The 12,517-nt window shown below is 39.9% G+C and overlaps 1 protein-coding gene across 3 annotated transcripts in view; it reads right to left on the reverse strand.

The window, feature by feature from the left end:
- The window catches only part of LOC119166791 (uncharacterized), a 32,937-nt gene extending 22,559 nt beyond the window's left edge, over positions 1-10,378 (reverse strand). The window contains exons 1-3 of one of the 3 annotated variants that reach the window (XM_075880696.1): positions 10,023-10,378; positions 7,017-7,126; positions 3,520-3,729 (exon numbers count right to left, since the gene is read on the reverse strand). The gene's annotated coding sequence lies outside the window, so the exon portion shown is untranslated. The other 2 variants (XM_075880694.1, XM_075880695.1) reach the window with 2 other exon arrangements.
- Between the last annotated feature and the right edge of the window lie 2,139 nt (positions 10,379-12,517).

Genomic DNA, 12,517 nt, shown 5'->3' on the forward strand with positions numbered 1-12,517 from the left:
ACGTGTGCTGATTTGGGTGTACGTTAAAGAACCCCAAGTGGTCGAAGTTTCCAGTGCCCTCCACTACGGACTCTCTCATAATCATATCGTGGTTTTCGGACGTGAAACCCCACTTATAAATCAAGAATAACAGAAATAAACTGCCAACAGAAAAGTTGGGTGCATGTGCTATCTGTAAGTGCTTACACCTTACTACATACAGCATGCTCATTCCATTTTAAATACCAATATTGAAAATAACTGCTCTATTAGGAATATAAAAGGTAAGGTAGAACTGAACGACCCTACAAAAAGTGACCCTATTATGACATCACGTTTTCTTATAACAAAATTGACTAAGACTCTGAAATATCATTATGCAAGAAAACATCTTCAAAAGAACAATCATGTTTGAAGTCATATATTTTTAATATGGCTACTATGACTATAACCAAGAAATCGACCTCAAAATGGCTAATGTTAGTTCTTAAGGCCTCTGTTCACTAGACAACGAAATATACCAGAAAAAGCACAGCATTCAGGCAAAGCACCACACAAAAAAAGAAAGCAGTCCTTTTTGTTATTATCTACAATGCCTTTAAAATGGTATTTTTACCTCTACTTCCCACTTTTTATCGAAGTAACTGGTGTGAAACAAGTTAGCTGAAAATGCACTGTGCCTCCAAAAACTGTTGGTTGAATCTGAATTTTTAAAAAATGGTGAAGCTTGCACTAAATTAGGCTCCACAAGCCTTGGAACAGCGAGACTGCATGACTCTTAGGACTACTTTGGTTACTTGTGTTTTGTTTCTGGGCCTAAGCATAAAGACAAGGGCTTAACTGAATTGCTGCTAACAAACAAATGCTTTCGAAATTGCCGGAGCGTCAAAGGATGCTCAGACATTTGTTGTTTTTCGCACTGGGCTATTCTACACCAAACATACAAACCATACTGTCTGGCGACCATCACAGATGTATAGTTTAAAAAAATGATGGTAATTTTTTCTTCTGAAAATAGCAATTTGCAGAAATGTTTTGAAGAGGAAAAAGTAGTGGTCACGTGGGTACCATCAGAATTTCGCAGAATGTCGTGCGGGTGTTATTTGTGAGAAAAATTTCGAAGTACCGCTTTTTCTTGCCATATCAAATTTGATCTACATATTAAGTAAAGGTGCTTCTTAAAGTATTTGAAGCCGAGTAACATTAGTGCAATTTTTCCGCTACATAGGCTTTGAAGAATTCAGCCAAACTGTTTATCGTTTGCATTTCTTGTATGGCAATACTGCACTTTGTATGAATATTTGAGCCACAAATACTCACTGCACAGAAGTTATATTTCACGAAAAAAAATAATGTTAGGTCCAGATTACAAATATCACTATATAATCGTTTTTGTCCACATTGAGATGCAACTTGAGCTGTGTGTTTGTCTAATTGAATATTACTTTTATGTGTAAGTTGAAAGCAAATAAACAGTTCTTGTTATATGGCAAGTGTTATCATTACAATTTTTGTTTAAATGAGGAAAATGATTTTTGAAGTCTCCTATTGAGGGCCATGGAGAACTTCGGAATGGAAGCTGTCGTATATCAAATGCAGAAAACAGCCATCATAAGAAAACTTCAAAAATTCATTTCTACTTTAAGACAAAGTGTAATCATATAACTTGCCATATAAAGAGAACTGCTTCCTTGCTTTTGATCTGCAAAAAAATTGCACTAATATTATTGAGCTTCATACACTACACACAATCACCTTTACTTAATACCTACACCAAATTTGGTGTAAAAGAGGCAGTATTTTTGAAACACTTTTTACTTTTCACAAACAACACCCAGACGACATCCTGGGAAGTCCAGAAGGCACCAACGTGGCCTAATATTTTGTTCTCTGCGATATATTTTAGCATTTTGCTGTTTTCAATACAGTAACCGAGCACAATATTTTTTTTTTTCAAAACACATTTAGTACGGTTGGCAAATTGGCTGGGATGTTTGATGTGTAATTGCTTCACTGCCAGCATTTATTCTTCCGAAGCTCAAGCTATCACCTCTCTGTTACTGCCTCCCTCACATACAATGCCTGCATAGGAAAGAAAAAGAAAGGCAGGTCCGACAAAGTTCGCAAGGCAAGATATTTTCATGTTGGATAAATTCATTACCATAAACAGCAGCAAAACAACATTCATTTTGAGTAGTCCAAGACACAAGCTATATACCAGCATACTAAGAGCCAAGCACAAACTTTTCATTTGAACATGTGTGGTGATAGACAGGAAGCACTTATTGCAAGAATGATCAGTCTGTAATTAACTGAATGAAGTACAATGCACTGTTCAATCCAACACCACATAGGCATCTTTGCTATAGCAAAGCCATGTGTCATTGATTCATGCATTAGATGGGACAATGCAAATGTAACAAAAAGGGTGAAAAAAGAAAACAAGGGAAAAAAAGAAAAAAGGGGGGGATGCAAAGTAGGAGCAGTGTAGCACTACTTTTACTTCATCCCCCTTTTCTTTCTTCTTTTTTCTTCTTTTCTATCATTTATCTTTTTTTGCTTCCCTTACCCCCAACCTCCGACAGGAGAACACTTTGTATCAGCGCAACCTAACTAGAAAAGACGAACGGGCTGCACTCTTCTGCGTTATAGGTTTTTTTTTTTCAGACAAACATTTCCAACAGGCACACACGCCTACACCAAAAGATGATGTCATTACTGACCTTATTTAAACTAACACGCCAAGGATGACAAGGTGACTTCTAAAAATTAGGTCCTCCTTTCGCAACATCGGCCAGCCTGTCTGAGGCACTTCCACTGTTCACCCTGATTACTAGATGTTTCCATCTGTCGACTCACATCTTCATTTTGGATAACACTAAGACGAGCTTACATTGATGAATACCCACGAAAGTTTAGTGATGTATCATGTATGAGATTATGCAACTCTGTTAAAAAATTATTGATAGCTTGCTTCCAGGCTTTTTATACTGTAGCCTAAAACTTCGTAATGTCTTCTATGCACATGAACCAGATTGACAACGTAATGCACAACATGCTTAAGAATACTGCGAGGAACATGATAACGACAAAACGACCGGCCACCCAAATTTTTCGCTGTACATGTTTATAAAATGTTCATGTACACCCAAACGAGGTGCTTATGATACAAGCCGAAAAAACCTACAAGTAGGGCCTTGGAGCCTTCTGGAAGTAGACGTGTTGCATTTTTTCTGTGGAGGACTTTACACCCATAAGTGAGGAACAAAACTCCTATATAATGAAGAATGTTGGCAGCTATCAGTTATAGAAAAACCTAATGCAGCTAATCTTCCCCGACACATCTGTACATTTAGAGAGGTGACGTAGCTTCTGTGATTGTGGCAGTAACTCCAACAGGACCAGTGCGAAAATTGGCACTACTTGGCTAGACAAATGTCCAAACATGCCTGCCCGACTCCCTCTAGCCATCCCGGCTGAATCTGACACATGATTTCTTAACTGCTGGCTGGACAAAAACAAAACCACTGAAGCACTCACAATACACAGTGTGAAGTTCCTTTGGAGTGGTCAACTTCGTCTTCTGCGATGAAAGAGCAGCACAGTGTACTGATAAGGCACTCCTTGCAATGGCTTTCAATGACACACAGTGACCATGATGTTCCTGTCGAAGAGAGCTTCGGGAGCTTGGAGGGTGCTTGCTCTTTTCTGGGGGCTGCTGCTGCTCCTCGTTTTCTGCTCAAGGCCAACCTGCACAAAGTTGTAGACGAGGCTTTAAGAGTTGTATATAATGATATGCAAATTTTCGCTGAACACACATTTCCTCGTGGCACACTGAGCAGTTTCTTATAAAACTTAAGGCCTCGCATATGCAAACATTTACAATCGATCCAAAGATGCACTCGACTCTAAAGGAGCAAGTTTGTTATGTAGTGTATATAAAGAAAGGTCATTCAGCACAACCACAACTACAGTTGCACACGAAAACGACATTTTACACGATCCTGTTTATTTACATGGTCCATTTTATTTTATTTACACGGTCCATTTTACACGGTCCTGTTTTACACGATCTGGTCTGCATGAACTCTTGAACCGGGCACCATATAGATTGAAAGACACACACAGAGTTTGAGACAAACCTAGTTTCCCGTGGAGCATCTTCTTGCACTATAACAACACATCTCAATTTAGTTAGTTGGTCAGAACGAGGTGAAAACAGCTCGCACTTGAAAAGCACGGGCAGAAGGAATGACGCCTGCACCCTGTGCTCCCTGTACATTCTCGTTGAGGGTGCAGTTTTCACCTTATCCTTATGCAATTTCGCATTTATAACATTGTTCGCTGCATAATCTTTGTGGCATTAAAGTGTGTGATACTGTCATGTGCATCCCATGTAATTTATAAAGATAGAATACAAGATAGCTTGATTCAAAAATAACAAAGTGCATCCAGTGCCATGTCCTGTAGCCATTCTTTAGGCAAGTGGCAGAATGATTTATTCTTCAAAACATATCTTACTTGTAACCACTACAAGAGCTAACTCGTGCACTGGCAGATTCTGTTTGCCTCTTCAGATTATAAGGTACCTTTTTTACACCAGAAAGTCTTCAAGAAGAATAGAAGTGTTGTAATTGTGAAGAAAGAAAAGTAGAAGGAAAAAAATATAACCTGCCCTGTACAGGGACCGAGCCTGCGAACTTCGAATAACATGTCCGATGCTCTATCAACTGAGCTACCATGGCGGCTATCCCTCTTCCGTTTTGTACGGTATATATGTGCATTTAGACATGGAAGAGTAAGTCAGCGCTGCTTGTTACCATTATGGCGAGTGTGGAACACCTTTTTTTGCCTACTGGCAATTACATTACGATTGCAATTACGTTACAATTACTTCCAATATCCCTATACTTCTTTGGCAGCATTATGCATCTGTCAGTTCTCAGAAAATCTGCTAGTCACAGGAGGTGGCAATGGTTCACCCTCCCACCTAAATGCATGTACTTGAACACATGCACAACTGATCAAAAAAAAAAAAAAAAACAAGTCACACACCGCTAAGATTACTGAGATTCACTGTTTCAGATTCATGAGTAAAGGAAAGAACTATAAATTTAAGAGTTTGTTGTCTTTGTTGAACACATTATAATGAGAACTAGTAGAAAATGATGCCAAACAAACTCTAGGAGATGTTATCAAAAGTAACTTTAACAAAATTATGAAAAGAAAAGTGAACAAAAACGTAACTTGGCAACATTTCTTGACAATTGAATTGACATTACTTTTTATAACATCCCTATATTTTACTGGGTAATGTTGTCGGGTAATTCTCATTATTAGTGTGGTGAGTAGGCTGACAAAGAAAGCATATGGCATTGATACTTCTTTTGAACACCAAATAGTTTGAGGACCTTAAAAGAGCGGAAGCTATTTTGAGTAGACCAGAATTTTTAGTTGGAGCGAAAAAAAAAAAACGTACACACATTTTTACCAGGCTTTTTAACACATTTTGAGACATAAAAGTGTATGCTGCCAGTAATGTTAAGTACCATTACTTTTGTCGCACTATGCACTGTAGCAGGTGTAGTTAGAGTGGTGATAGTGAAGGATTAATCGAGCACGCCACCAACTGTGTTCACATCAATGGTCGCGTATTTTAAAAATAAACCTGCTGTATAATAAAAAAAAGTTTAGAGCATTTATGTTTTTATCAAAATCAAGTTAAACCGACTGGGTAAGCAAACCATTTGCATAAAATCAAAAGGCATAAAGTGATTCATGTATTATAACTATGTGAACAATTTCAGCAACGCAGGGCAAAGTTACAACAGTTCTATTAAAAACCCCTCTCATTACAACATGCATGAAAAGCACCACACCAGAATATTTTATAGTGCATGTAATATCGAGACTACTAGACTGTCTATTGACCTTTCAGAAGAAGGGTATCTCCTTCACGTTCAAGGGGCAACCACTTAGCCTTTTCCTGAGCTTTTCTGTGAATATTTCCTGAATTTCAGATATCATTAGGATTGATTTAGAGTGAACAGATTTTGCTTACGCATTGAAACCTAGTTCTGTATGTAACTGCAATTATGGGTGCCAAACCACCTCCAATTAATTTTTAACATTTAACTCAATTTTTAACTGCAGCAGCACAACTAGCTGTGGGTGCCCAAAAAGTAGCTAGAAACAATACCTTTACCTCTTTGAGCCTTTCGGAAGTGTTCAGCTTCTCAGTGCTCATCTTACAACATTTTTTTTAAATACGTGTTTGTGTGCCCACTACTCTTGCTCCTTGTACAGTGAGGAGGAGCACATGGCAAGAAGAGACAAGAAAGAAGCATTGCGAAAAAACGCGAAATAAGCGAGGACCTCTTTTGTATCGTACAATGTGTGTAACATTACTATTGCGACAACATATAGACAAATTATCACGGCTATGCATCCATTGTAGAGTCATACACAGCTGCAACACCACGACTAAACTTCAACCTTGTGTTGGTTTAGTATCCCTTTATAGTGGCAAGCTAATGATATCTGCATTTGTTTGGTACACATTGAGATGCAGCGAAATGTGATATGGTAATCTCATTTAGAATGCACGTCATGTGGCTTCATTGTATATGTGGCCACAAGTAACTCTGGTTGCAAAGCAATATGGCAGAGCCTAAACAGACGTCACCGACCACTCCAATCTGAACTTGCTTTTGCTACTTGCCCATTATAATCCCAGCAAAAAATGAATAATTGAATCCGCTACAGGTATGTGCTAGCTTATGCTAAGGACCAAGTATGAAGGGTGTTTTGTCATTATTGAGATCAGTTATTTGTTCAAGAACACTTGCTGTCAAACACAAATACATTGCTGTCGAAGCATCAAGACTCAAATATAAAGCAAAAAGAAGTGTCTCTTTAAAAATTACAGGCCACAAGGGGCAAGATAAATATTTGATATACTTGGGATGTAAGGCACGCACAAGAGGTGCTGCCATATTATACTTTTTCTTGTGTTGAAACCTGCTTGCTTTACTCACCCAACACCTCTGTAAAGATGCCGTGAAAACACCAAGGAGCTGATGCAGCAAGGTTGAACACATGTCCAGGGATTCCACCATTCCTAAGCAGCCCTACAGCCTCCACAGTCCTGCAACCATTTGTAAGAAAAATATAGTTCTACCCAAAGTTCTTGGTTTACAGACACACATGCAAGACGCATAACCACTCTATAGGAAGTTTGCATGATAATGTGCTGGGTAGCAAAACGGATGCCAATATCAAGTATCCCGGCCTGCCGCTTCTTTCTTTCCGTTCTTAATTAATCAATCCATGGTTAATAAATGTTCCCCCAATGTGAAGTGTACTGGCAGTCCGGTGCAGAATTGCAATGTATTTCAAACACAGTCCAATTCATGGCAAGTAAGCATCCAATCGCGTTTTGTCAGCTGTTCAAGAAAAGAGCATGAAGTTTAGCTAAAACCCATGTTTTTTATAAACACCATTCAATTTGATATAAAAGTTGTGAGCATTATGTGAAGGAACATGGATTAATGTTTAATCAATGATTTCTTATAATGTACTGATATGAATGCAACTGACTGAATATGAAACGATAATTTTTGCTTGAGAATTTAGAGTTATGAACACTATCGCACTTGCCAGCTGCATCTTGTCCAAAACAGCAGCAAGATAGGCTAGTTTCTGTAGGTGAGCAGTAATGAGCAGTGCAAAGTAACAACAAGAAACACCAGTAACAACAGTATGGAGCAAGCACAGACTGCCAACTGTATAATTTATTGCACAAAAGTTCGCCTGAATATCAGTCAGACAACTCGTGCAAATGAAGGTCCAGTTGGGAATGAACAAGTTACGAAATCAACAATGCCTGCTTTCACTAACAGGACCCTCATTCACATAAAGTATGCAGCGATAAGCCCCTACCGAGGTACGTCACAGCATGATGTCACTGGCACATGTAAAAGGTGTGGCTGGAAAAACACTCCCGCTGGTGGCTCAGCCCGGTACAGTCGTGCGGTGTTTGGGGCAAGTTTTAATTTTTCAAAGCTTAAACTTCACGTTACAATGTCGACATTAGCTGTAGTATGTGTCAGCAAACATCTAGCTGTGTGGTAAAATATTTGCCACGCTGTCTGTTTATCTTGAAGAAGTGAACACACGTGGTGGCCTGTGCGAGGAACAGTGGCATAGTCTTCAAAAATGTGCACTGTTGATTGCGGCATGTAGTGTGCATTGAAAGGTATTGAGAATATTGGTTCAACTGAGAATATTGAGTGTGGTGTGTGAGAGTATTGTGTGTGGTGTGTCTTCGCAAACAATGTGTCTTGTTTGCGAAGACGTTTGCACTCATGGCAAGGACCGGTCGATGAAAAAACTTGATTCGACATTTTAGTCCAGGTAAATATGCACTTGACGCGACCATCTGCGAGTGGGTACATCTCGATGTTTGCGCTATGTGCAGAAAAAAATTGCATGGTCACCGGGCTAGAAGATACCATTTGCTGAAGCTGCATGTATGAATCGCCCCGACGAGTACGCAAGCCCAATAAAGGTATAACTCGTTTTATCGAAGGCCTCATATGTCTTCATGTAATAAGCAGAGATTCTTGTTTCACATATACTCAGTACCTTTACCACTCGATATTCATGAAGTGACAATGCAAACAACAAGTTTGTGTGTTAGGTCCTAAGGGAGCAATGTAAATATGCAAATAAGTTGTAGGTGTCAGATGCAGCGATGTAACTGCGCAAAAGATTACGTATATATTAGGCTACAGGTTTAGAATCGCATACATCTCAGTGGTCTATCAGGAACGTCACAAACAACTTCCTTGCCAACCAGCCTTTGCACAGAGGGAGGGAATGGCTGGCACGGCGCTCGAAGTGACATTACACTATTTGCAAACATAGAGAGGTTTCTTACTTAGGCAACATTTTGCACAATATATTTTCTAGATGCACGACTGTACTCGTCCACATTAATCATACTGATGTCTTTTGTTGTTACTTTGTGCTATGAATTACTAGGCATTTAGTCACCATGATCTTTAAAAGCTAATTTCAGTGTTCTCTCTCATATTGCTGACAACTGTGTTGTTGCAGAAATTGGGCAAAAAAGCAACACAGAAAGGCTGTCACAATAAATACACCAACATGGGTATTCTCCTGCAAACAAAAATCGACACTCGTCCTGTAATTACCCGTCTTCCTTCTCTCTTTGCCTTGTTTGTGCTGAAACAGCCAAACACCTGATGAGTTAGATGAGAAATATTAACGCATCAAAACTATAAGTGCTTGCATCAGCAACTACACAACAGCGTGATAACCGCACCCCTGCCACACAGCAGCGAAACATATTTTGAACATGCTGGCAGTGTATTATTTTATAAAAAGCAACTCTGGCAGATTACAAAATCTCACATTGTGCATGCAAGTTTTCTTCAAAGTCAGGCGTACAATGTAGGTGCTGGCCGGTACATTATTAGTTACAAGCTAAAGCGTCTTGCAGGTACATATGCAGATTGCACGAACAGCTCTCTTTCTACACTAGGCACACACATTATATCTTTTAACAAGCACACGCCACTGTTTAGGGGCATAATAACGCTCTACCGTGAACGTATGCTAATCAACCCACTTAGGCGGTTGGCTAGGTGAATCGAGCCAAGTTACGAATTGTATCGCCCGCGAACGTAAACAAAATGCTGCTTTCCATCAAATGGCACTGCAGGCTTCGTTTAATCAACAACGTAGCAAGCGCCGTGTGCGTCTTCCTCACTACACTGCACATATGAAAAAATCGATCACCATACACATGCATGTTGCCGCAGTTGTCTCGAATGAGCTCCAGTATGGCCGCGCCGATGCGCCATGGCTCTGCTAGCGTTAGCGTTGTCAAAGCGAATCGGCAACCGCACTCGCAAAGGCGCGTAAGGTTGCCGTTTCACGACGCCTCGTTCGAGTGCAGCAACACACACTTGCACTGAGTGGCATATTTGGTCTACATAAAAAAGTGTCCCCCTTACCTTTAGTTTCTTTCACACTGTCCTGAGGGAAGCAACCACATGCGTCAGCCGTCACCTCGGAGTCCTTCGAGCGCCCGCCAAACCCGCCGATTCCTTGGACGACTCGCACTTGATCCACACTCGCACAACCGCGGGAATAGGGCGCAATCTTAGCACATCACACGAACGAGGAACGGCGCTTCCTTGCGTAAATTTAACATTTCGTGCTCTCGTGTGTAGCAGCGCGAACACAGGAGAGAGCTACCCACAGAGACAAGACAAACAACATGTGGCTTTAGCTGTGAATGGATTTGGCTTGGATATCTGTGTGAGGAAAAAAAAAACATCTGTCGCTGCTATAAACTGAAAAAAAAATGTATGTTATCTGGCAAAATAACTTTAAAAGGGATAAACGGTTATTCAAAAAACAAGTTACAACTTATGAATATTTTCGCAGGTCTTTGTTTTGTTTTTGTTCTAGCAGACGACAGCCTCCTACTGCTTCTACGACAGACGTAGTGCGGTTTCACGTTCGGTGCGTGTCGCCGACGCAAAGCTCTACAGTAGTGATATCAGAGTTATCAATTCTCAATGAATAATACAACGGCTACAAAGCAGTAACATTTTGACATAGTGCAGTGCGCAATCTTTCAAGGTATGACATTTCTTTGCTCTGAAGCAAGTCGAAGCAAGCGGGCCAGCGCAGTCAGCTGATGTCGCCACTACGCGAGGCATGGTCGTGCACAATAACGTCGCGCCCCGCGCTCCATTTGTCATCAAGCGATAGAGCTACTAAGTGGAATACAGCTAGATGCAGGGATTAATGGCGTATCACTCTAATTCCCTGTGGTGGCCGACTCAATCGCAAGAGAGCCCCGGGAAACAACCTTCAACTGCTCAAGCTTGTGTGTGGGTGTAAAAATACTTGTTTTCATCCGCGGCGGGGCAGCAATCTATAGTTTAAAGACATGCGAAAAGCATGTGGCGTATATACAATCCCAAAACATATGCACACAACAATAGATACGATCGCATATCGTACATAAATATGCCAAGACATAGCGTGTAAAGAGCAAATTTATATACATAACTTAAACCCCAGCGCACCTTCAGCGCGAGTAGCTTAGTTCAATAAAGAAAGAAAAGCGCGAGTAGCTTAGCAAGTTAACGCCCTCGGTTCACGTGCACGAGCACAACTAAGTGGCGCAGGTTCGAGTCCCGCCAAGTTTAATGTTTTTTTTTGTTTTTTTTTTCAACGTTTTTATTGTACTGCTATCTTTTCTAATGCCTTAGGTTATAAAACAAAATAAAAGCAATATTGCGTTCAAGTACGTATGTGGGACTGTGTTTTTTGCGCAACAGTTATTAGTATTTTTATTTTCATTATTAATTTTTTTATTTATTTCACAATATAACAAAATTAAGCACTAAGGGGAACAATGGGTCTGCTTGATTGTGAAGGGACTCGAGAAGTGAGAAAACTCAAACGAAAAAATTTATTTGAGAAAAAACTGAGCATTTCACAGCCGGACCAGTTTCTTCAAGGGTAGGCCCTAGGTATGCGCGAGACTTGCTATATGACTCCTCTCAAGCTGTGGCAGTTGAGGGAAGGCAATATCACCGAGAAGCAGTTCCAAAATATATTTTGGTTGATGTTTTTTGATTCCTCTAAAATAAGGGCTGCACAATTGTGATCGAGCCAAACCAAGAATTGCGGGCACGAAGTCATCAGACAGAAAATAAATAATGTTTATTGTTTGAAAAATTGCCCTTAATAAAAGGAAGAGTTATGGAGTGCTACGTAGCTTAACTCGCAGTAGGAATTTTATATATACATATAGATAGTTTAAAATGGACAATGTTGCACACACAGACATTGGTTAAATTTCTTTGCAGCACAGTTGAAGCATCTATGTAGAACTGAAGCATCAAGAGAAGCTCATGCGTCCTCACTTTATTGCGCTTTACATAGCTTGTATGCGTCCATGCAGCCATGATATGATATATTTTAAAGCATTTGTTTAACCTATAATCTTCTTATTCATTAAAGCTGGCCCATAAGTTGTGTCTTATGTAGCACTACAATTGAAGCGTAACCTGCATGGTGGTCTGAAACAATGCTTTTGAAGATCTCAAAACGACCCAGCTCTATACACGACCATCCGTGCATCAATGATAAGCACCATTATGTGTTTGTACATATCAGTTGTGCTCTCATACTTAATTATTTTTCTGACCACTCCCTCTGCCCCTACCTCGTTTCTGTCGTGAAGCTGTGGCAAGTTGTGTATAGCTGTATCTATATTGTAGGAGCACATATACTATCAATAAAAAATTATTTTTAGGCTACATGCAATTAGTTTTCATAGATTTTCATTTCTTTTGTCGGTGCTCAGGAGAGCTAAGCTCATGGTCGATATTGTAAAATGACGTTTCTCTTTGCCAATGTTAATGAGAACAGTTTCATTAATATTGACAAGTTCATTCACATTGAATTTAGTTCTCATTATTATTGT

The sequence above is a fragment of the Rhipicephalus microplus genome, chromosome X (genome assembly GCF_043290135.1).
Source record: "Rhipicephalus microplus isolate Deutch F79 chromosome X, USDA_Rmic, whole genome shotgun sequence".
Classification (NCBI taxonomy): Eukaryota; Metazoa; Arthropoda; class Arachnida; order Ixodida; family Ixodidae; genus Rhipicephalus; species Rhipicephalus microplus.